The 24,129-nt window shown below is 43.4% G+C and overlaps 1 protein-coding gene, 1 long non-coding RNA gene and 1 other non-coding gene across 44 annotated transcripts in view; 2 read left to right on the forward strand and 1 right to left on the reverse strand.

Annotated features, from left to right (window-relative positions):
- The window catches only part of CARMIL1 (capping protein regulator and myosin 1 linker 1), a 305,081-nt gene that overhangs the window by 234,208 nt on the left and 46,744 nt on the right, over nucleotides 1–24,129 (reverse strand). The gene's annotated exons all lie outside the window — the stretch shown is intronic.
- The window catches only part of LOC145518224 (uncharacterized), an 86,980-nt gene that overhangs the window by 45,452 nt on the left and 17,399 nt on the right, over nucleotides 1–24,129 (forward strand). The gene's annotated exons all lie outside the window — the stretch shown is intronic.
- Nucleotides 604–676, forward strand: TRNAC-ACA (transfer RNA cysteine (anticodon ACA)). Its single transcript has one exon. It is a non-coding gene; the product is annotated as a tRNA-Cys (tRNA).

The raw sequence follows: 24,129 nt of genomic DNA on the forward strand, positions 1-24,129 counted from the left end.
AAAGCCAAGCTCCTGGTGGCCGTGAGATACTGCCTGAGATCCAGGTGGGATAACAGAAGGACCACTTGGAAAGCACCCTCCATACCTACAAAGAGGTGGTGGCAGGAGGGTTGGCTGGAATCCGTGGGTGATTTCAAGCAGATTTTCTGGCCGGCGGTCATAGTCCAGTTAATAACAACACTTATACGTCATAAAGGAGTTGTTGGTTATGAAGCATTTCTGTATGTACTAGCTGAGGAATTTGAAGGAAACAAGCCAGTCCACAGCTAATAGAGAGTTACTCTGGCAAGAAGGACTTTATCATTTGAAAAGTTACTGCCAAGCAAAGCCAATCTGTGGAAAGAAGTGAGAGATTCAAGCTTTTATAGCACAAGAGACATGGATGTGAGCCAAAGTATGATTGATTAATGCAGTATCTTTCACCGATTTCAGGGAAAATCGGTGAAATCCGATTTTGCAACCCTATGGACTATAGCCCACCAGCCTCCTCTGTCTATGGGGATTCTCTAGGCAAGAATACTGGAGAGGATTGCCGTGCCCTCCTCCAGGAGATCTTTCTGACCCAGGGATAGAACCCCTGTCTCCTGCATTAGCAGACAGACTTCCCTGGTGGCTCAGATGGTAAAGCGTCTGTCTACAATTCAGGAGACCCAGGTTCAATCCCTGGGTCAGGAAGATCCCCTGGAGAAGGAAATGGCAACCCACTCCAGTACTATCGCCTGGAAAATCCCATGGATGGAGGAGCCTGGTAGGCTACACTCCATGGGGTCACAAAGAGTCGGACATGACTTCACTTTCACTTTCTTTCTTTCTTTACCACTAGCACCACCTGGGAATGCACTATCTTTCATTGACTTAAGAAAAAATAGATAAGCTTTAAAAAAAGAAAAAAAGTCTATGAATTTTTATCTGCAAGCAGGCCACCAACTGGCCTTCTGAGTCCTAAACTCCTAGCTTCTGGGTCCTGATTCTTTAATGAACAAGGGAGAAAAGAATTGAAAAACTCGCAAAACTACCAATTCTTCCTGGTACTCTGTTCTTCCATTCAGAGTTTCTCTAGCAGTTAATGCCTACACATGCTCCCAAGGTTATTCACATTCATTTTCCACTAAGTTAAATAAGCTCCATAAGGCATATAGTAAGAATTTGAAGAACTGGAAAACTTAGCCTTACCTAGAACAAAAACAAAACCACAAAGTACTCCTGTGTGTACTTGACAACCACAAAGGGAGAGGACCAGATGAAGACCAGCTATGCATTTCTCCAAGGTATGGCTTTGGTTATATGACTCTGTCCATTCTCACCTATCCAATTATCTGGGATCTTTTACGTAATAATATATACACATTCCTTTCTATTGTACCCACAACATGTCTCCAGCTTCTGTAAAAGTTTAAGGTGTCCAATACTTTCTAAAACAGAGTATCTGGCATATAATCCACTGCTGGGTTTTCATAAATATTGCACATCAACAACTGGAAAGACTGATCAACTTACAATAAAAAACCTTTGTCACGAGAGGAGTAAATAGAAGAAAACCCAAGTAGAAACGTTTTCTGGTGAATCAACGATCATATCATACAAGCAAAAAGGTGCCTTTTTCTGATTTGTGGGGCAGCCTTGGCTCAGACAGTAAAGAATCTGCCTACACTGTGGGAGACCTGGGTTCGATCCTTGGGTCAGGAAGATCCCTTGGAGAAGGAAATGGCAACCCACTCCAGTCTTCTTTCCTGGAGAATCCCATGGACAGAGGAGCTTGGTGCACTATAGTTCATGGGGTCACAAAGAGTCGGACATGACTGAGCAACTAACACTTACTTCTAGCACTCAGAAGTAATAAAATGAGACATTTTTCATACTACCAAGAATAATGAATTAAAACAAAGATAAATATCATTTACTATACTAATACTGTATCCTCAATATTATACATGCAAAAAATATTACTTTGCATGTGTTACTTTCCCTAATTTTCACATACTAGGGTGGATCACTATTGTCCCTATTTTATAGGGCAGGGCTTTGAGGCTCAGGAGGTTAAATAATTGACTCAAGGACATAGCAGAGAAGCTTGGAATTCCAAAAAGCATCTTTCTGACTTCCAACAATGTCACAACACCAGTACAACTAACCAAGCAAGAGTGCAATGTGGTATCCAACTAAATGCACCAAATATACTGAAGTGAGCAGTGAAGTACACATTTTATTAAAGCCAAGAGTTATGAAAACAATTTACTACTCCATTCTGTCCACACTTGTTCTTTGAACTTGACTTTCCCAAGGCCTAGAAACTAGGCTGCTCACCCTTCTTCGCCATCCAATACAGCAAAACCTAGACTCACTATGTCTAACAGAAACATAACAGGAATTGTGTCCTGAAGCTTACATTTTCTTTTGGCCACATATTTTTTAAGTTAAAAAAAAAGAAAAGATGAAATTAACAACTCATTTTATTTAAGCTAACTATCCAAAACAGTATCATTTAAACATGTAGACAATATAAAAAGTTATTTGAGACATTTTATGTTCTGTCTTTCAGAGTATATCCGAAATTCAGTGTGTATCTTATTACTCACAGCACAATTCAACTCAGACGAGCACATTCCAAGTGCTCCGTCGTTGTTTAGTCACTAAGCCATGCCTGACTCTGTGATCCCATGGACTGCAGCCCATCAGGAACCCCATATATGCACAGCTATCATGCTGGGCCACACAGATATACACCCTTAGGGTTACACACAGGTACAAAACCCCTTTAATAATTGGCCCCATGCTTCTATAATGATCTGAAAAGAGAATGTTCTCCTTGTTTCTATCTGCATGTGTTAGGAGGGAGGTGGGATGGAGGGGGAAGAACTGGGAGTTTAAGATCAGCAGATGCCAACTATTATATATAGGGTGGATAAAAAACAAGGCCCTCTGTACAGCACAGGGAGCTATAGTCAACATCATGTTGCAAATATAAAAGAATATGAAAAAATGTATATATATCACTGAATCACTGTACAGCAGAAACTAACACAATGCTGTAAATCAACTATATTTCAATAAAGTTTTTATGCAATTCCTAATGAAAATAATAAATTAAAAATAAAGTACATGCTCCTGGTTGGGGGGGGGGGTTCCCAGGTGGCTCAATGGGCAAAGAATCTGCCTGCAATGCAGGAGACGAAGGGAGATTTGAGCAATCCCTAGGTCGGGAAGATCCCCTGGAGAAGAGAATGGCAACCCCCTCCAATACTCTTGCCTGGAGAATCCCACAGACAGAAGAATCTGGTAGGCTACAGTCCATGGGGTCACAAAGAGTCAGACTCAACCAAAGCGACTGAGCACACACTCATGCGTATGTTCCTAATATGAGATTACAGGGACACCAACCAGATACGGCTTGAAATTTCACAACTGAGGTTTCCACTTAGTTTTTCTTTAATTATCACCTTGTGCAATTGCCATTTATTCATTTATTTGGCTTCGTTATGTCTTATTTGTGGCATGCAGGATCTTTTGTTGCAGCGCATGGACTAGTTGTGGCGCACAGACCAGTTGTGGCGCCAGGGCTCAGTTGCTCCGCGGCATGTGGGGTTTAAGTTCCCTGAGCCAGGGATCAAACCTGTCTCCCTTGCATTGCAAGGTGGATTCTTAATCCCTGGACCACCAGGGAAGTCCCAACTGAGTTCTTTAAATATAGTACTCTGAGCTACTTTAACAAAAATGCTCCTGAACAGAACACTCTACACTGATATGCATCATTAAACCTTAGGAGCTGAGAGCATGTCCAGGAAGAGGGGGCAGGGCACAAGAGACAGAATCAGAATTGGACTGTCGGCTAGGCTCCGAACCTATCACAAGTGCCTGTACCAAATGCCCTTGTTCTCAACAACTTGGAGGAGTTACTGAAGTCATCCTTGTCAAAAAAACAACTAATGTCAGGCAACACGAAAGGAAACTATTGGGGCTTCTCTGGTTTCCGACCCAATAAATAACATAAGACCAACACTACAAAGGCCACGGGGTCCCTCAATGGAATGCAGGGGCCAGAAGAACCTGTTCCTGGCTGAGGGCACAGCCCTGAGTCCAGGCCAGGTGAGAAATGCAACCCCAGCATTGCATGGTCAACTGGCTTCTTAAGAGAAGCCACAAAGCTGGATTTTCAGGTTCATCATCTTTTACCTGGTAGCGACTCATAATAGGTAACCACATACAGCTAAACAGGAAGTGGGAGCAAACCAGATGTCGTCTCAGGGGACTCATTTGCAAACTGTGGTATTTGTGGGACACAAGTAAAGCTGCACATAGACTAAGAGAGGGACTAGACCTCACTGGGTATTTATACTGCACTGTCTTTCTGCCATCATCTTTGTCAACCTCTGGAGGAGCCAAAGCCATGCCTTGCAAGCTCTTAGACCGAAAAAGAGTCTGGCTCCTTTTTGGTCTAAGAAGGCAAGACAGGGTGGATTAAGCGCAAAACTCGTCTTCTGGGGCATGTAAAGGGCAGGTTTAGCCCAGAACAGTATCGGGAAGGGCACAATCTGAAGTGACTGGAATTACTTGCTCATAGAGAAGGGACGGCCACCTCTCAAGACCATCATCCCGGTCAGTGAATAAAGACCACACCATCATCCCAATCAGTGAATAGAGACCACACCGTCATCCCGGTCAGTGAATAGAGACCACATCGTCATCCTGGTCAGTGAATAGAGACCACACCGTCATCCTGGTCAGTGAATAGAGACCACACCGTCATCCCGGTCAGTGAACAGACCTGGGGTGGCAGGGGTCATCGATTTCTTTAAAAAAAAATAAAAGAAGATTTTTCTGGAAAACCTATCCATGGAATTCTCCAGGCAAGAATACCGGAGTGGGTAGCCATTCCCTTCCCCAGGGGATCTTCCTAACCCAGGAATCAAACCTGGGTCTCCTGCATTGTAGGCGGATTTTTTTACCAACTGAGCTACAAGGGAAGCCTTCCTAATCATTAAATGTTGAATCATATTCCACATATATTCCCATTCCACATATATTCCATATAAGTCAAATCATATTCCAGTATTGTATGAGCCCAATTCAGCTCGCAGGACCACCTCTTTATAGCCCCTGGATCAGAACATCTCCAAAGTTTTACCTAGTCCCTTAAACCTGTAATTCTCACAACTTCCCTACAGCTTTAACTTGACTCACTTTCTCCATCCATGTACGCTTTCAAAGAAGTGCTATTGATTACAGAAGACTAAGAGAAAAATGACTACATGAAACACAGTATCCTGGATTCAATCCTGGAATTAAAGGGCATTAGTGGAAAAACTGGTCAAAATCCAAATGGAGTCAGTAGTCAATAGTATTACAACATCATTTAATTTCTTGGCTTTGATGAGTTTACTAGTCAAAAGTGTTAGTTGCTAAGTCATGACTCTTGGCAGCCCACGTGGACTGTAACCCGCCAGGCTTTTCTGTCCAGGGAATTCTCCAGGCAAGAATACAGGAGTGGGGAGCCATTTCCTTCTCCAGGGGGTCTTTCTGACCCAGATCGAATCCCAGTCTCCTGCATTCAGGCAGATTCTTTACTCTCTGAGCCAAGTAAGCTGTTAACGTTAGGGAAAGCAGGGTAGAGGTACATGGGAACTCTCTAAACTACTTCGGTTACTCTTCCATAAACCTAATTTCCAAATTAATTTTTAAAAAACTCATATTTATCCCACCCAAAGTATTAATTTTATATTACATTAATTTCTAAAATGGAATGTTTTTAAACTTGCGAGTAAGCAGAAACAAGAATTGCCTTGAATCTTCACTCTGACAGACTAAGAGAAACCAAAATGTACCAGAACAGGTTCTGTCCTTTGTTTTATAGTTTATGTGCAGTAACCAATGGGGCACAGAATCAATGACTTTTACTAAGATAACAAATGGCTGAATTTAGGTAATTATCATTAATTTGAGTTGAACTGAGAAAGTTGCCAAATACTTAATAGCTTTTTGGTCTTAGAATACCTATTAACTTACAACCGGAGGACTGGAGACATTATTACCTAAACGAGAGAGGCAGAACTGAAGTAATAAATGCAAAAGTTCTGGCATGGAATAATGCAAACTGCACAACAAAAGGTAGTGACGAGTGTCTCTTGCAAATGAGATTATTAATGTAAATAACGCACAGACTTTTCCATCACGCAGCATTTGAAACAACATATTAGGTTACAACATCCTTACATCATCACATTTCCAACCAGCCCCTTTGAGTCTTTTTTTGTTTCTATAGTAAGACAGGATACCTAGACATAAACAAACTGATGCATTTTCAATGTACAGATACAGCTGTACCATGAATGGGATGCACTGAAATGAACCAGCATGAAAAGCTGTAGAAACTCTTCTCTAATTTGCATTCTGTCTGCCATTCCTATTATTATGGTCTTAAATCAATGTGACACATATAGTAAATATACTTAATAGAAGACATGAAATAAAATAATTAATTTTATAAGTGCTTTGTGGCAAACAGATTTACAATAACTTTAAGCCACAAGAATGCCCAGGGCAAGAAAGAGTCCTTCTTGTTTAACACATATTATGAGGTTCTACCACAAAGCAACCTATGGGCTCAGTTTTGGGAATAAGCAGTGAGCAGAACAAAGACCTCTGTCCTGTGCAGCTTCTGTTCTAGCAGAAGGGAGAAAAGACAAGGAATGAGGTAAATACAGATTCTGCTAGATACTGCTGCTGCTGCTAAGTCACTTCAGTCGTGTCCGACTCTGTGCGACCCCACGGACTGCAGCCTACCAGGCTCCTCCATCCATGCGATTTTCCAGGCAAGAGTACTGAAGTGAGGTGCCATTGCCTTCTCCGAGATGATGCTAAATGCTAAGAAACAATGAAGTGGAGAAAGGAGACACAGTGCTGCAGGGGTGTTGAAAGCTAAGAGGGGTGGTCAGGAAAGCAGGACAGGCCTCTCAGATAAGTGACATTTGAGGAAAGACCTGAGGGACATGTAGGAGCCTTGCCACGTGGACACAGGACCAGAAGGGAAAGGAATTCCATCAAATGCAAAAGCTCTGAAGTGGGAAGCAGGCCCACACTGATTCAAGAAACAGCCAGGATGAAGGATGTGAAAAAAGTAAATGGAGATAAATAAGAGATGAAGTCAGAGAGTAACGGTGGCCTGGGTCACATGGTAGCTTAGAAGTCACAGGAATGACTGGCTTTCCCTCTGAATGAGATAGAAAGAGGAATGACACAATCTGAGCAAGTTTAAGAACTGATTCAAAGGGATCAGGCAGGAAGCAGAAAGGCTGGTTAGGACACTCCATTAATTCATGTGAAAAATTATGGCAGCCTGGCCCAGCATGCCAGCAGTCAGGAGATTAGAAATGGATTCTGAATATATTTTGAAGGTATAGTCTATTGGATTTGCTGAGAGGGTGTGAAAGAAAGATAATTCAAGAATGACTCCAAATGTTCCGTCCTAAGGGAAGAATGGAATGTTGTTCACTAAGATGGAAAGTCTGGTGGGGCAGGCTGGTGGGGGTGGGGAGCAGATTGGGAGATGGCAGAGAACGAGGATTTCCTTTTTGGACAGCTACGCTGTTTTTATTGTTGTTTTAAATTCAAGCAGTTGATTTTTTTCATGAAGGAGGTTTTAATTGAACACATTTCTCTAACTGAACATTCCTAGCTGAACATGTTTCCCAAAATGATTAAGTAACAGCCACACCATTTTCATCAAAATATTTCAAAAGCAAAAGAACTTTTTTCCAAAGTTCATTAAACAGCTAAAAACAGAGCTGAACAGGTAAATCACAAAACAACTAGTAACTAGTAAGACCGAAACCTAGCTAACTCTCAGTGATCCAGATAATCAAGTTACCCAGGACATTTTACCCACCAAACTTCATGGAGAAATGGCATTTGAATATATTTATAATGCACCCCAATGGACTAGATCCCTGGGTCTGGAAGATCACCTGGAGTAGGAAATGGCAACCCACTCCAGTATTCTTGCCTAGGAATCTAATGGACAGAGGAGCCTGGTGGGCTACAGTCCACTGGCTCGCCTGGACTTCCAACAGAGTTGGATGCGACTTAGCATAGCACAGCACCGGTGGACTAGAAGATGTTAGCAAAACAGCTGTACATTTCAAGTAGTTGATTTTTATTCCAGTATTCCTGAATTTATCATCAAAAAATAAACTGACAGGATATAGCCGCAAGGTCCATTCAGAAAAGGCATTATTGGCCTGAGGTTTCATCAATGATTTACCTTTTTCAAAACCCATCTATCTCCACATCCTGCAACCTTCTCTGACCTTCCCTCCAAAAACATTAGCTTCTCAGCAATATTAACTTTGACAAGATCCAAGCAATTATCAAGCCAAATTTGCCCCCAACCTGCCTTTTCTCCCTCCCTTTGCCTCTTGAAGCCCTAATTTTGTCCACACATCCTTGTGCGATCCCCCAGATACAATTTCCCAGAAGGGGCTCCCCTAGAAATGATCACACTGTGAAACAAACACATCAGCACGCTTAAGGGGTTGCAGGCACAGGTTGTGCTTGAAATGCCTATTGGACACATCTGAGTAGTGCTGACCAGCGGGTGGTCAGATAAAGGGGCCCCGGAGTCCACAGGCGAGATCTGGGCTACCAATGAAAACGTAGCAACTTTCATTGCATAGACAAGCTTGAAAGCATAAGCTAAACAGAGAAGAGATACAAGTGCCCAGAGGCACTCCACTTAGAGTGGGGAGGTGAACAACCAGCAAGGGAGGCTGAGAAAGACCAGCCAGAGAGGAACCAGGAAAACCAGGAGGGGTGTGTCCAGGCAGTCAGGTGGAGAATGTATCCAAGGGGAAGAAAAATCAAGCACATCAAATGCTGCTGGAGGTGAAACAAGAGGAGCCTGGGACCATTGCTGCAGCAATGAAATGTCACTGATGAGCTGATAGAGCAGTCAGTGGAGTCTGAGCAAGGGGTAAAAACTCCGGTATGGGCTCCAGACAGAATGGGGGGTAAGGGTGGGGGGCATCGGTATTAGATGTGATGAATACAAATGACTCACTCCAAATGTTGAAAGAGGAAAGGAAGAAATTGGTGAGTAGCTGGAGGGGAAATCGGAGTCAAGAGGATGTTTTTATTTAATGGGAAAAATAATAACTTGTATGCCTGTGGGAATCCAGCAGAGAGAAGAAAACTGATGACACAGGAGGGAGAGGGGAAATTTTATGGAGCAATGCCCTTGAGAAGGTATCTGGAGATGGAAATAGGATGTCGCCCCCCGCCTAGGAGCTGGGGGCTTGGGCGCAGACAGACGGGCAGGTGGGAGGTGTGGTGTGGAGAGCATGTGGAAGTTCTCTTCGATCATTTTCAAGTGTGTGAAAAATGTAGTGGCAAAGAGTACGGAGACAATGGACGTTTGAACAGCAATTATAAAGTGTGCAGTAGCTGTCTGAGAGAGCAAGGGAATGAACAGACAGTGGCAACACGACATGACAGTCAGGTGACATCAAGGGAGATTGTGATCACAACTGAGAGTGAGACAATCAATATGGTGGTGTGGCTGTGTCCTGGCACATTTGGCTGCACAGGTGCAATTGCAAAGTAGGTGCAGAGAAAGAGATGCAGTCTCCTGGACTGTGGTTTAGTCAAGCGAGAATGACAGTGTGAGAGGAACGGAGAGTGGTGAGGATGCACGTAGTGATTGATGACAGTGGAATATCAACCTGGGAAAGGGGAGAAGTCAGGTGGAACCATGAAGAGGTGGCAGATACAATGAACTGAAGGTCCTGGCAGTTCAAGGACTGTTGAGGTTGGAGGAACCTCACAGAATGAGCCAGAAGGACGGGAGGAGTGGTGGTCGGAGCAGGATGCTCAGACAGAGCTACGGAGGCACTGAGGTTATCAAAGACAACAGGACCAAGGGCATGACCCTGCGACGGAGCCACTGAGGAAGGAGGGAGATACACTCACAGGAGAGGAGAGACAAGGGGGTTGGGAGGATTGCTGACACAAATGGTGCAACAGCAGGAGTCACTTTGGAGAAAGGGACAGAGAACCCGAAACAGAAATCTCCAGGGAGTGAGGGGAGTGACGGGGTGAGGAGCAGGTGACTGACGAGGAGGGACAGTGGGCCACACAGCGACCTGAGACTCTTTGGAAGGAGGGGATGTGGTAAAGAAACCGTGTAGAGGATACTCCCCACTCCCTTACATGGTTCAAGGAAAGGTTAAAGAACCTGCAGCCACCTGAGAGGGAGCAGCAATATTGTCAGGGGGGACCCAGGTTTCCAGAAAAGCCAGAGAGGAGGGGAAGGTCACAGACAGGTCAGGAGGTTGGGGAGCTCTGCTGACGACCCCAAGGGCGCACAGGAAGGGGATTCCAGAGGGAGAGGCAGGATTTTAAAAGCTTAAGTAGAAGAGTCAAACAAGGACAAGACAAAGGAATGAGGGGACGCCTTGGGAGTCCGGGCTTCCTAGGGTGACTGACAACAAAGAGGAGCAGGAAGTGTAATGAGAGTGGTCCTGATGGGGAAGGCAGAGTGATGGAAGGCTGGTCATGTGAAGGGGTCTCAGCAGGAGCGGAGAGCTGGAGGTCCTACTTGACCCCTGCTGAGTGTGTTAGGGGGCGCTGAGGAAGGTAGGGGGAGGTGATGCTGAGAAGGTACAGGCTTACTCCTCACTCATGGACCAGGAGAAAAATGTTTTGTAAAATTAGCCTCTTGATAATACATGAAAATACTGACTTGGTCCAAAAATAAATATAAATCCTCTAGAAACCACAATCTTGCATTTTTTTAAACTACCCGAAATTTCCTCAAGAATAGGAGCATGAAAGCACATAAAGCCTTTACAGTGACACAAGGGCCACTGGGTGCTATAAACATTCTAAATCAAGGAAACACCCAAAGATGCGCATTCTTCCACAAGTACATACAATCATATAAAACACCAGAACAAGGAGGACCAGTGCTTGGGCCCTGAACGCTTTAGAAGGATTCTTAGAGGGAAGCTGTGAGCTTGTTTTACGTCTGGAAAATAAGATTAGACAGATAGTTACATCATATTTCCTGACAAGATTATTAGAGATTGGTTGCCACAGTAACTAGCAAGACATAGCTGGAGAAAGAGGTAAGTTAGAAGGCATCTTTTTTAAAAAGAATCAATGACATACTTGCAGAGCCAGTAAAAACTGCTCAAGGCCTTGTTCCCCAAAGGGCCCTAGAAGATAGAAAGTTTTTACATATGGGGAAAGTACACAAAATGCCCTTATCAAATTTCACATTATCCAAAGAAAAAATAAGGCAAAAATGAACCTTCTTCATAGGCATGACTCGAGAGATCTTAGAAAACTTATCAGCAATAATAAATAGATTTCAAGCCTAACTACAAAGAACAAAGACATATCCTTAGCACTTACTAGATGCCAAGTATGTTCTTTTTGCCTGATCTGCACAACAATTCCATTTCTTTGGTTGAGCAGTCAAAAAAGTAATGAATGTTACAGAGCCATTGGTCATCTGGATCGGAGGGTTCCACATCCGCAGATTCAACCAAACACAGATTAAAAAAACTTGGGGAAAAAAATACAGAAATTTCCAAAAAGCAAAACTTGAGTTTCCTGCACTACAACAACTATTTACACAGCATTCACATTATATTAGGTATTAGAAGTAATCTCGAGATTATTTAAAGTAAATGGGAGGATGTGCATAGGTTACATGTAAATACTATGCCATTTTATATAAGGATCGTGAGCACCTTGGGTTTCAGTATTTGCAGGGAGGTAAGGGGATGCAGAAACCATCCCCTGTGGATACTGAAGGATGACTGTAAGTGTCAGAGCTGGGCTTTGAACCCAGGTGAGCCCAACTCCCAAAACTGCCCTGCACCCAGAGACTCTCTGGATGGCCCATATACATGACAGCTGTAGTCACGTTAAGAGCCCAGCTGAGTGTCGATCCTGCCCGTCACCAAAAGCTGACCTGGGAAAGTCACTCTCATCTTCTCTCAACCCAGGTTTCCTCAGGTAGAAATAAGATTAAATGACCTCTTCACAGAGGGAAAACCAAAGATACAAATGAGTCTCTGGCCTCGTTTTACACATATAAAGCTGTGCTCTTAGGAACAGGTCAGAGGAACCCTTAGCGGTCTCATCATCCCCTGATGTTGCACCACATCTGGGACACCCCGGCCGAAGTCTCACCCATCTTACACCCGAATTCTTCCAAGTGCGGGTTACTCACCAGCCAATGAGGAAAACCACTTGGATTCCAGACAATCCAACTTCCTCCCATTTAACATCTTTCTCGGACTCTAGTATTTTTACTATGAGCTCACTCAGAGCAAGCCTGGAAACTCAGTAAGCTCTAAATATTGAAAGATGCCAGCTCCTTTGAAGTGGATCCTGGCACCCTTTTCCACACCTGTGCCCCACCCCCAACACACACACACCTGTCCGGCACTATTTCTGTTCTCCATGTTCCCTAAAGATCAGAGGCATGGGAGAACACCCTCTACCCCAAATGTCTGCAAGATGTCAGAAAGGAATTCTGTTAGGCTGGGAGGCTTAAATTCCTTTAGAAAAACTAGATCTTATTACTTTCCGAACTTATTGTTAACATTCTGGGTTTTTTAATATATATATAAAAGACAAAAAAAAAACCAAACAGATAATAGGAGTTGAAGGGTTTTGCTGCATTAGTACACACATTCTCCTGCAGAAGGGAATGGCTACCTACTCCAATATTCTTGCCTGGAGAATCCCATGGAGAGAGGAGCCTGGCGGGCTATGGGGTCTCAAAGAGTTGGACACAACTGAGCAACTAACACTTTCACTTTGACACACACCCTCCATCAGCTCTGTTCAGATGCAGCTTTTATTTTCTTCTGATTCTATTTCTCTGACAACTTTTCTATCATCCAGAACATCTTCTGCAAGTCTCAGGTTTCTCTAGAATCAGACCACCTCGATTCATATACCAGCTACCTAACTAGCTGTGTGACCTACAGAAATACTTAGGTATTTAGCTCAGTGCCTCCATCTGCTCATCTATAAAATGGCAACTAATACTAGCACCTACCTCATCAAGTTCTAGTGTGGTCGAACAAGAGCACCCAGAACTGTGCCCGGCACCCGTATGCAGACATCAGCTACTATCACCGCGGTTCCCCTTGACTGTCCGAGTCAGGCCTCTATCTTTTATGTACTTCCTTTTAAGATCTAAGTTCATCAGGAAACTGCCATATTGCCACACTTCTTCCTTCTGGTACTTTCCCCTTATCTTCTATGACAGAATCATTTACAAATACACAGTAAGAATTAAAATATCTGAGTTTTCTAACTTTCCTGATGTCTAGACTCTGATCTATCACTTAGCAATTTTTATTGAACATTTCTTCAAACAACAGCTCCCCTGGCAGAGTTCTCCAGCATCTTGTACACAGGGGGTGTCTGGATCTCTCCTCCTAATGAGTGGTTGGTTCATGGTCTTCTGCAGCTCCATCCAATCTTTCACCAATGTGACCAAGGCGCCTTGTGGTCAATGGCAGGAATTTTAAAGACAGATGGCTGGGGCCTGAGGTTCAATCTGAAGTTGTGGAACAAAGCTACACTAATTGGCTTATCTGGGAATTAAAACCCCTGGTCTTTGGCCTTTTTAAGTGTCATACCATAAACAAACGAGCCCATATTCTTGGCCTCCAGCCAAAAGCAATAAATTCTAATAGATTGTTCCTGATTGTTTGTAAAGTCCTACAAGTGGAGGGTCTGTCAGATAATGAATATCCTACACTCAAAAGGTTGTAACGTAAACACAGGTTCAAAAATAGCCATCCTTTCAAAACACATTAAGCAACACATCCAACGCTGGAGATTTTAATGGAAACACACTTTAGAAGAAAGGAGAAGCCCTCTGCATCTTTACTAAGTAGCTTTAAAACCAAAGGACCCTAGGTCTACCCATCTGGGTTAGTTGAGGAGAGATTCAGAGACTCAATCAAATTTCCATTTTAATACTATTTAGAAAATGGTCTCTGACTATGGCAAGACTAGATAATAAATTTTAAAATATAAGTAATAAATTTATAAGGAAGGGAAAGTAATAAGGAATTAAACAAAAAATGAAGTTGAGAGTTTCCTTAAGTCTGACAACAAGGCAGGCTAAATGGACATGACGTTGGAAACTTGGAAAGTGGGAAAGGAGCGTCTACAGCCAATTCTTTCTTAATAACATCACCATGACTTTCACCATTTACTGATCATGTGCCAGTGAATGACTGTGCTAAGAGTATTTATGCCATACCTCATTAATCCTTATAAAAACCCCAATGGCAGCGGCTATTGAGGTTTAACAAGGGTGAGTAACACACACGAGGTGGCCAGAACAGGGCTGGGACTCAGACACCAAAGCCTTTCCATGCCCTTAGTTACTGCCCTCCGTCTACACCACATCCCTGCACCTGGCCACCTACTTGCCAGCCGGAGACAGACCTGACCCTGCAGAGAACAGACACTTCCGTTTGGTGGCTTTACCAGCACTGGACACCATGGTCCCAAAGTCTACCAATCTGCCTATGGCCACACTGCTAGGACTTGCTGGTCTGTTTAAGGAAGGACATCTGAAAGATCTCTACTACCTGAATACCCACCACACCAGGAGGAATAATGAAAGCTAGAGAGACTCCATGATAGGAATCAAAGTAAGCCCAGAAAAGAAGCAGGCAGGTTGCACAAAAGAGAAAGGGTCTCCTGCCCTGACATAACATTAAGAGAATAACCTCCTGGAAGGGAAGATTCCATAAATCTCAGTGAAGGGAAGCAGAGGGAGACAGAGATGGAAGTAGAGACAGGTGGATGTGGGGAAAACCGAACTCCACCTTCACATGCTAGTTAGAAGCCAGCCAGGCATCGAGAGCAGCCAGCAGTCAGACTCACATGACTTCCCAAGAGGTTTCAAACAGCTAAGGATGGGAAAACATTTTCCCCTCCCAGGCCAAGCTTAAGAGATCCTGGGTGTGTGCAAAGTGGAGGTGGCAGGACTCCCCTGTTTATCACAAGAGCAACCTCTTCATTTTCACCTCCAGTTTGTTGTGGTGGTTTTATTTTTATATTGGTGGGGGAACAAAGAGTAGCTTGGGTAAGAAAAAAAATCACAGAAAGGAAATTCTGTAGTTTTTCATTCCTGATATATACAAATTCCACTAAAACTATTACACCCATTAGGAACCCTCTATGGGAGGAGTAAAGCTGGTGGAGACACAAATTCTGAAACAATGGAATCATGCTTTAACGAAGACTCTGCCTGTAATGTGGGAAACCTGGGTTCGATCCTTGGGTTGGGAAGATCCCCTGGAAAAGAGGATCACAACACACTCCAGTATTCTCGCCTGGAGAATCCCATGGATAGAGGAGCCTGGCAGGCAACAGTCCATGGAGTCACAAAGAATCAGACATGACTGAGCAACTAACACTTTCATAGAAAACTTATGTGCTAATTCCTTTCATTTTAAGCAACTTTCAGAAGACAAATATAGCACAGCCCAAGGATAAATAAGATTTAAGTGTGAAATCCTTTCACAACAGAACAACTCATTCATCAAAATGGTTGTTAAAATCCAATCAATGGCCCACTTATTGGAAAAGTGCTAAATACAAAGATTTCCTCAGAATAAAATTCTCTGAACTGGTCTTATAAAGTAAGTGCAATGATTTATATCTGCTCATAGTTAATGATACAATGGCAAACCCATTACCAAAAGTATAGACTCTAAGAAAAGCAGTCAAGAAACAGAAAAAAGGGCCACCTTTTTTCAGTAAAACTAATATGTAAAGGCACAACTACTAGGAAGATCAAGGGACTTTACCGGCCCCTATTATCATCCTATGCATAAAGAATAAAAGACTGTGATCCGACAAGTAACATATTCAAGATCGAGTCTCCCAGGGGACAAAAGTCCTGGAGACAGAACACAGCAGTGCAGTCACAGCCAGTGACTATCACGTTCAACATTACCGAGTATTTGTAACTATAATTACCTTCTTTACACATGAAGACCTTGTGATTAAAGAAATGGTTTTTTTTACATATATTTTTTTACTGGGTCAAAATATTAGTCACCAAAAGAAAGCTTTCAAAAGCTCTTCACTACATCATGTCCACTCTTGGCAAACAACACTCTTTGTCACAAGAACATTTTCTAGTATTTTATTTCATCATGGAACAAAGGAATCATTCACTGGATGGTCCTCATTCACGGCTGGCCTCATTCAGTTCACTTGAAGAGCCTTTGACCCATCTCCACCACGATCACCCCTCACACTTGTGTTTTCTCTACAGCACCTTTCAGAGAACAACTCCACACAGTTCAAATGTCAATAATGCTATTATGAGCATGGAATCTTTTAGAGGATATTGGCTGTTTATACCATTGTGTGATTAGACAATTGACTTGACATTCAATTTTTTAGAGCTGGTCCCGATCTCAGTTTCTTTCCAGCTTCCTTAAAATAGAGGTGAGATCATCACGGTCAGAAGGAATGTGCCCAATTACTATACTACAAATGAAGAAACAGAAATGTAAAAAATAAAGACCCTTAGCTCATAAATGTTATTTGGGCTTTAGATATCTCTGGAGAAATGAGATCGAGTGCAAATATATTGGAGCAAATACTGGACACTGAATCATCAATATTTGAATTCTGAACAGATATATGGTTGACTCATAGCAAGTCATTCATTAACTCAGAAATAGAGATGCATAACAAGGAAGTAGAGAGATGTATTTGAGTATCTCTACAATTTTTTAAAGACACAAATCATGATAAGCATTTGCCTCTTTAAATTTTATAACACCATAATCCAACACAATGACTGCCTCTACAAAGAAGCACTTCACTTATTAGAGCAGGCATACAGTTTATTTAAACATGATATTTATTATTATCTAGACACTGTCTTTTAGAGGGCAACTGGGCCAAGACGTCAGATCTGTTAGTGAAAGAACAGAATTTTAAACTGCAATTCTGAGTGACTCCTGAGTCTGAGGAAGATACAAATATTAAAGTTTATACCTATACATTGTTCCCCAAAGGGTGCATCTAAAACAGTAATAGAATATAAATCCTTTATAATAATAGAAATAAATAGTATAATAATAGAAATAAATCCTTTTCTGGAACATAGCTGGACATAACTTGACAAACACTAAAACAGATGCTGTGTTGACTGCTTAATAATAAAAGCTATAATACTAGATGGAAAATATAAATAGTAATCAATAGAACTTAAGTATAGGTGCTTTCATGAGTGATTTACATATATTAACTCATTTAACCTAACAACAGTCTTAGGAGATAAAATATTGTACTAGCAACAATTCCACTTCACAGATGACAGAGCTGAGGCACAGAGAGGTTAAGTGACTTGTCCAATGCCACGCAGCGTGGAGCTGGTATAGCAGGGGTCTGAACCCAGGCCACCTGGGACTACAGTCCACACTGCTTACCATCATGTTATATTTGCTTGCAGACCAGTGGGAAGGAGAAGCTATGTCTGGAAAGGCTTCCTAGAAAACACACACACAGGAGCTCAGTCCTGAAGGACCAAGTGGATGAAATGGGGAGAGGGAGGCGTTCCCGGCATAGAGTGGTGCAACCTAGGGGCGTGGAAGCAAGAAACCTCTTCCCATCCATAGAGCAAGTAGTTCCTAAAGCTGATACGAAGGATGCATGCAACAGGGGCAGGAGACTTGGCTAGAAAGGGAGGTGGGGGCCAGAAAACAATACCTGAAAGTTGTGGGCGAGGAGGGGGCTAAGTGAAGGGTTTTTCTCCTGGGAACATGGAGGATGTGTGGAAGGCGGGGCAAACCAGGAAGAAAGGAGGCTAGTTGAGAAGCGATTCAGAAGAAAAGTGATGAGGATCTAACAGAGGTGGCAGGAATGGTCAAGAGACCAGTGATCATAGCAACACAACAACATGGGGATCCGCCAGGAATGAATAATTCAGACACGCAGTCTTCATGTAAAAGATGAGCACATCTTTCACGTGTGCTATGCTGTGCTTAGTCGCTCAGTCGTGTCCGACTCTTTGTGACCCCATGAACTGTAGTCCACCAGGCTCCTCTGTCCATGGGGATTCTCTAGGCAAGAATACTGGAGTGGCCTCCATGCCCTCCTCCAAGGGATCTTCCCAACTCAGGGATCAAACCCAGGTGTCCCACACTGCAGGCGGATTCGTTACCATCTGAGCCACCAGGGAAGCCCAAGAATATTGGAGTGGGTAGCCTATCCCTTCTCCAGGGGATCTCCCTGACCCAGGAATCAAACAGGGGTCTCCTGCATTGCAAGCAGATTCTTTACTAGCTGAGCTACCAGGGAAAACTCTAATTACTTGCAGGTGATGTGGAAACCTAGCGATCATGAACAAAGATAGAGATGTCACCACAAGGCGAGGGAAAGAACACTTCACATGAATCCACAGAACACGGCTTCAGCCCCCACTCTGTCATCCCACAGAGGGCCGACTATGACAGTCCACGTGGCCACTCAATGCTTGGTTCTCTGTAACCAGGCCAGAAATGAGCCATTCGCCACCATCTCATTGAGTCTCTGCCCACCATTTCTCAGCTGGAGACATATCAGAATCAGTAAAAATGCTTCATCCTACTTCCCTTTTATTATTTTCAACAAGTGTTTACAACAAGTCCAACAGTTTCTGAAAAATCACAAAGATTAAAAATAAGAGCACAACCATCCTCTCAGAAAATACATCTTTTTAACAGACATTATATCAAAATGGAAATTGCCTAATGACACTGTCCAGAACATGGACCATCCTGAGACCGCATATCATTTTCATAATTTAACACATCCTTATCACTGAAAACCACAAACCTGGAGTTATTACACATTCCTTATAATGAAATCAAATCAATAGAATGGCATGCTTTCCAAGATTTCTGAGGATTAATGCCCACCCATAGAGCAGGCCTGAGTAATAATTGAAGAACCAGAACCACAAGTTGCAAGGCAAACTGCAATTTAAAAAAACACACAAATACACATTGAGACCATGGCATATGGTTCACAGAGACAAGGCTCCTTATACTTCATCGGATAAAAACAGCATCAGCCCACACATGATGGTGAAATGAATATGAAAGACAGGAAAGCTGAGTTTACCTTCCAGACCAGCCCTGACTTGCACGACCTCAGGAAGTCTCCTAACCTATGTGGGACTCCGTTTGCCTCGTTTGTAAAGATGGGATACTTACAGGTGTTGGTGTTCTTTATTTTAAACCCACAGTCAAATAAGTTTGGCAATTACTGTGTACTAATCCCCCTCTGGAAGAGACACAAAGCACATCCAGTATAAAAGACTCTAGCAAGTTCTGCCATCCAGAAACCTCTTTCTTTAAACTTGTTGGGCCAATTAAAGTGCTATTCACTTAACACTTTGGAACTTAGGCATTCCAAGAGACAGACTGTAGCAACCAGCAGGGAGGGCTTCCGAGGTGGCGCAGTGGTAAAGAATATGCCTGTCAATGCGGAGGTGCAGGAGACGTGGGTTCGATCCCTGGGTTGGGAAGATCCCCTGGAGAAGAAAATGGCAATCCACTCCAGTATTGTTGCCTGGGAAATCCCATGGGCAGAGGAGACTAGCAGAGACTACAGTTCATAGAGTTGCAAGAGTTAGACACAACTGAGACTAAATAACAACCCAGCAGGGAAGTGGGGTCTTCCTACAGAGCTCTGCTTTCCTGGGTGGGAACATGACCCTCCGCTATTCAGAAGGGCTTCCTCCATGTAGCAGGATCAAGGCATAGGCAGCTGAAGGGGTACCATCCAGTCTGTCTCTCTCTCTCCCCATCTCCAGGGCAGTATTTCCAAAGACCCCAGTTAGGACTCTTGCTTGGGTCTTATACCTGCCTCTGGACTAATCACTGTGGTCAAGGGACTGGGGCACAGGGAGCAGTAGGCACAGAAGCATAGGACAGCCATGCAACAAACATTTGCAAACAAATGGAAAAACTGAGAAAGGGCTGCTGGGCTATGCAGACAAAAACAGTAGATTATCAGTTCAACAACTACCTAGGCTTTTATGATTATGACTGAAACTTTTAGCGCTGAAAACTCCTAGCAACCAAGGTGAAAGGCAAACAGCATTATTTTTAATTAATTGACTTTAAAAGGAAGCAGGTAAGGTTTTTAAATGAGAAAGTGTTTTTCCTGGCACTAAAAGCTAAAAGCAATTTAGCCTAGAAGCCATGCATCAGAAATATTCACGAGACCTTAATGAAGCACAGAACAGGAAAATGGACTGACTCTTCCTCTAACCAAACTCATGGACACGTCCTTCACATTCAGTTTCTCATATCAACTTTTGCTAAAAGTCAAAGACAAACATTAAAAATTAAAGTAGTGAAGGGGCTTCTTCAGGGAGGGTCCAGCCAGGCAGCTTTCTAGAAATCTAACCACAAAGAGGACTCAACTCTGACTACCTGGGGGCCAGGCTGGTGGGTCCTGCCAGGCAGAGACAGGCATAACAAGTGAAGACCATGGCGTCAGATGATCGATGCTGTTGGCTTCTGGCCTCCTTGGAGCACCCTTGGAAAGTGGTTGAAGGATTTTAAGGGGAAAACGATACGCTTGGATCTGCATTTCAGAAAACCACTGGGGCAACTGTGCAGACAAAGGATCAGAGTGAGGCCATGGGGCTGGGAGGTAAGAGGCTGTTGAAGTTTCCCTGGAGAGCTGGCGAAGACAGCCTGAGCTATATTTTAATGGGACTCAGTACCCGCAAAATCTCTGGAGCCTCCGACAGGTGAGCCGCACCTGTGAGGCATCTGGGACAGTGACGGTGCCCCAGGGCCAAGGATTCCTGCCCCAGAGTATACTGTGGACAGTTATCCCCCCGTCCACTAATGAGGTCCTTGCACAAGCAGAGAACATGTGAATTCTGCAGCTTTTTATGAAAATAAACAGAAAAAGAATGGTTCTGCCAGCAAGGGGCTGGAGGAGGCCTGGGATGAACTGGTCTCAGAGAGCAAGGTTTCATTCCTCAGGGTCCTCTTGGGCAGAGGAGTAAGCTGCCTGCCTTCTCCCAGGAAGCTGGCTTCTTGTTGAAGACTGATTTCCCGCAGAAACAAGGTTCCCATCAAACAAACTTCTTGTACAATTTATCTTGATAAGCACGATTCACTTACACAAAACTTTTAGCAAAACTGTATTACAACAAGTTCTCTTCTCTCTCCCCAATTAAAGGTAAAAAAAGGAAAAGAAAACCTTGAAATACAAACTGTAATTTAAGAGCTCAGCAAAATGAAAAGGCTGATCAACCAGCCTTGATTTTGCTAAGTCTATAAAGGAGCATCCAAGCCAGTCCTTCAAAATGGCCAAGAGCCAGCACTGCTGAGAAGTGCCTCACCTAAGGCAGCAGGTAGACCGTGGCCTAGGCCATTCCAGGTCCTGACCTGACCCGTATTCTAAAACCACGAAGGATTTTCTGACTTGTTTACAACTAACCAGGTCTCCCTGCCTCCAGTCCTGCCATACTGTACTCATATAACCACACTTTGGTCAAATGTAAATCTGACATGTCCCCTTCTTCTAAGGCCCCTCAAAAGCTTCTGGAAAGCCCCCTATGACCTAATCCCAAACTACACATTGTTCATTAAATTCTTTCCCCATTTGTTGCTACTGGGCTAACTCTTAGCCTTCAAACCTCAACTCAGGCATCAGCTTCCCAGGGGAGCATCCTTCTAGTTCTGAGCGAAGCCAAGGGCCAGTCTGTCATCCCCAGCCCTGGGGGCACACCTCTCACCACATGCTGCTAAGCCGCTTCAGTCGTGTCCGACTCTGTGCAACCCCACAGACGGCAGTCCACCAGGCTCCGCCGTCCCCGGGATTCTCCAGGCAAGAATACTGGAGTCGGTTGCCATTTCTGAGATTATCTGTTCAAATCTGCATGTTCCTTTTCTCTTGCTTTTCTTCCCACCCCTGGTAGCAGCACATGGTCCAATACATCACAGGAACTTCACTGGTGTCAGCTGAACTACCTACTGAATGAAAGTCTCTTCTCCGACCTCCCTCTCTACATCTGACCTTCAATTTCCTGACCTACAGCTGTATGTCTTGGTGCGCACAAATGGGTTATTTTAACCACAAATCCCCAATGCTGAAGGGACCACAAGCTCCTCACAAATTCACCATTAAAACAACTCATGTCAAAGAATGGCTGCTTCATTATTAATATTAATTAATTAATATTAATGAACTAATGCCCAGACTCAAAATTGAAACTTTCCAAATACCTTCATACACACTGAAGAGTCTGAACAACTTTGGGGTAAAAATATCCTTTCTCTTCTCATTGTTTTTCTCAATACTATCTTTCAAAACACACACAGGCAACAAAAACAGCTAAGACATCATCAATATCTTTGAAAAGTCCTGTCTGAAACAAGAAGGGGTTGTACTTAGATATGACTACTAAACAGTTGATCGGATCTCTTGTTCAACTTCTCCAAAGTATCCTTTTTGCACTCCATTTAAACACATGCTTCCTCTTACTTGTATCTTGATCTGAACACCAGCGATGCCTCTTAGATAAGAGCACCCCTCATCCTGTGCTTTTGCAAGGATAACAGACTTTCAAATACATCACGTCCTGATCACTTAGGATAAGGGTCAGGGAATTCAAATGTACATGGAAGCCTTGTAAAAGAGCAAAAGAGGCTGGATGGAAAAAAAGCCTTGAGGACAATGACAAATGGCTGCCAACACTGGACTTGAGGGCACCTTGGGGACTGAGGCAAACTGGAGAGACTGTTCTCAGCTGGAAGGACTCAGTCACCAGCTCTTCTGATCCATGTTAGGCACAGACATGGGCCTGATTCCAAGGTCTAAGTTCTGAAGAGCAGATGGAATCGACATGTGTGACCAAAACCTCCCAATCTGTAAATACTGGTGACCAATTTCATTTTTTTTTAAACCCTGGGTACTCAAAGCACATCAGAACAGGCTGCAGGCCACTAGCTGGTGACATCTGCCCTGCTTGCAGTCTAAGCTACCCATTGTCATTTTCAATGGCCCACTGATTCTTATAAACTTCAGTCTTCTCCAATGTGACAGAAAGATCTTTTGTGACTGGAAATACATATGACCTGTCTAAGATTGGCACCAGTTGTTGGGCCCAACACCCAATGCCCCAGACTCCGGAACAGCTGGTTTAAAACATCCATGTTAACCAACAGTAGTTATGTGCAGCTCACCATTCCAGGAGAGTTTTCCCCACATTTCAGCTCAATTACCTCAACCGGTCTCCACCAGGAGCCAGGAGAGAGGTGAAGGCAAATGGAATCCCTGACGAACTGTTCCAAAGACCCAGAGAAAACAAAATAAGTCTGGGAGAGAAAGAGATAATGACCCCAAGTTCATACAGTGGAACTTGAGAGAGAGAGGGTGAGGAGGCTCTGACAGCTGAACTCAGAGACATGGAACTTCCACAGAAAAGGAACAAGTCCTTCCAGCTCTAGAGGGAAGAAAAGATAAATAAGCATGCACACAAGAATGACAGAAATGCCATCAAAATAGAAAGGAAGATTTTTATGAAAGGCTCAAAGAAGCTCCTGGTCTGCAGCTGCTTTAACATAAAATTCACAGGACTATCTAGAAACCTCCCAGATCTGTCTTTAAGGACCAAGCCTGACACTGAGCATCTAAAGAATCCTTTCTGTCCTGTGAGCTGCCTGCCAGTGAAACTCAATGTAAATGCCTTGCCATGGCTCAGTCTTCTTTAAAGCATCTCCTTAGTCCTTTATCTGTTTTGGACACCTCTGGTTTATCTTGACCAACACTCTGTGAGCCCTGTCGCCTCACTCTGTTCTCACACCTACTCTGCCCCCATGAGCTTGGCATAGAAAATCCATTTTAAACTTGGATTTAAACAGAAATTTTCTTTATTCGCTCATTTCCTCATCGACAAATGGAGAAATCTCACCTACCTCACAGTGGGGATTAGAAGAAATAACAATCAATGGTTCCAACATAAATGGTGCCCAAATGTTCTTTTCTCTACCCAAGCCCAGTCTCCCAACCTCAGCCCCAACATTGCTTTTTTTTCCAATTCTTTTTTTATTGAAGTAT

Source organism: Giraffa tippelskirchi, chromosome 8 (genome assembly GCF_054371585.1).
Source record: "Giraffa tippelskirchi isolate mGirTip1 chromosome 8, T2T-mGirTip1v1.2.pri, whole genome shotgun sequence".
NCBI classification, from domain to species: Eukaryota; Metazoa; Chordata; class Mammalia; order Artiodactyla; family Giraffidae; genus Giraffa; species Giraffa tippelskirchi.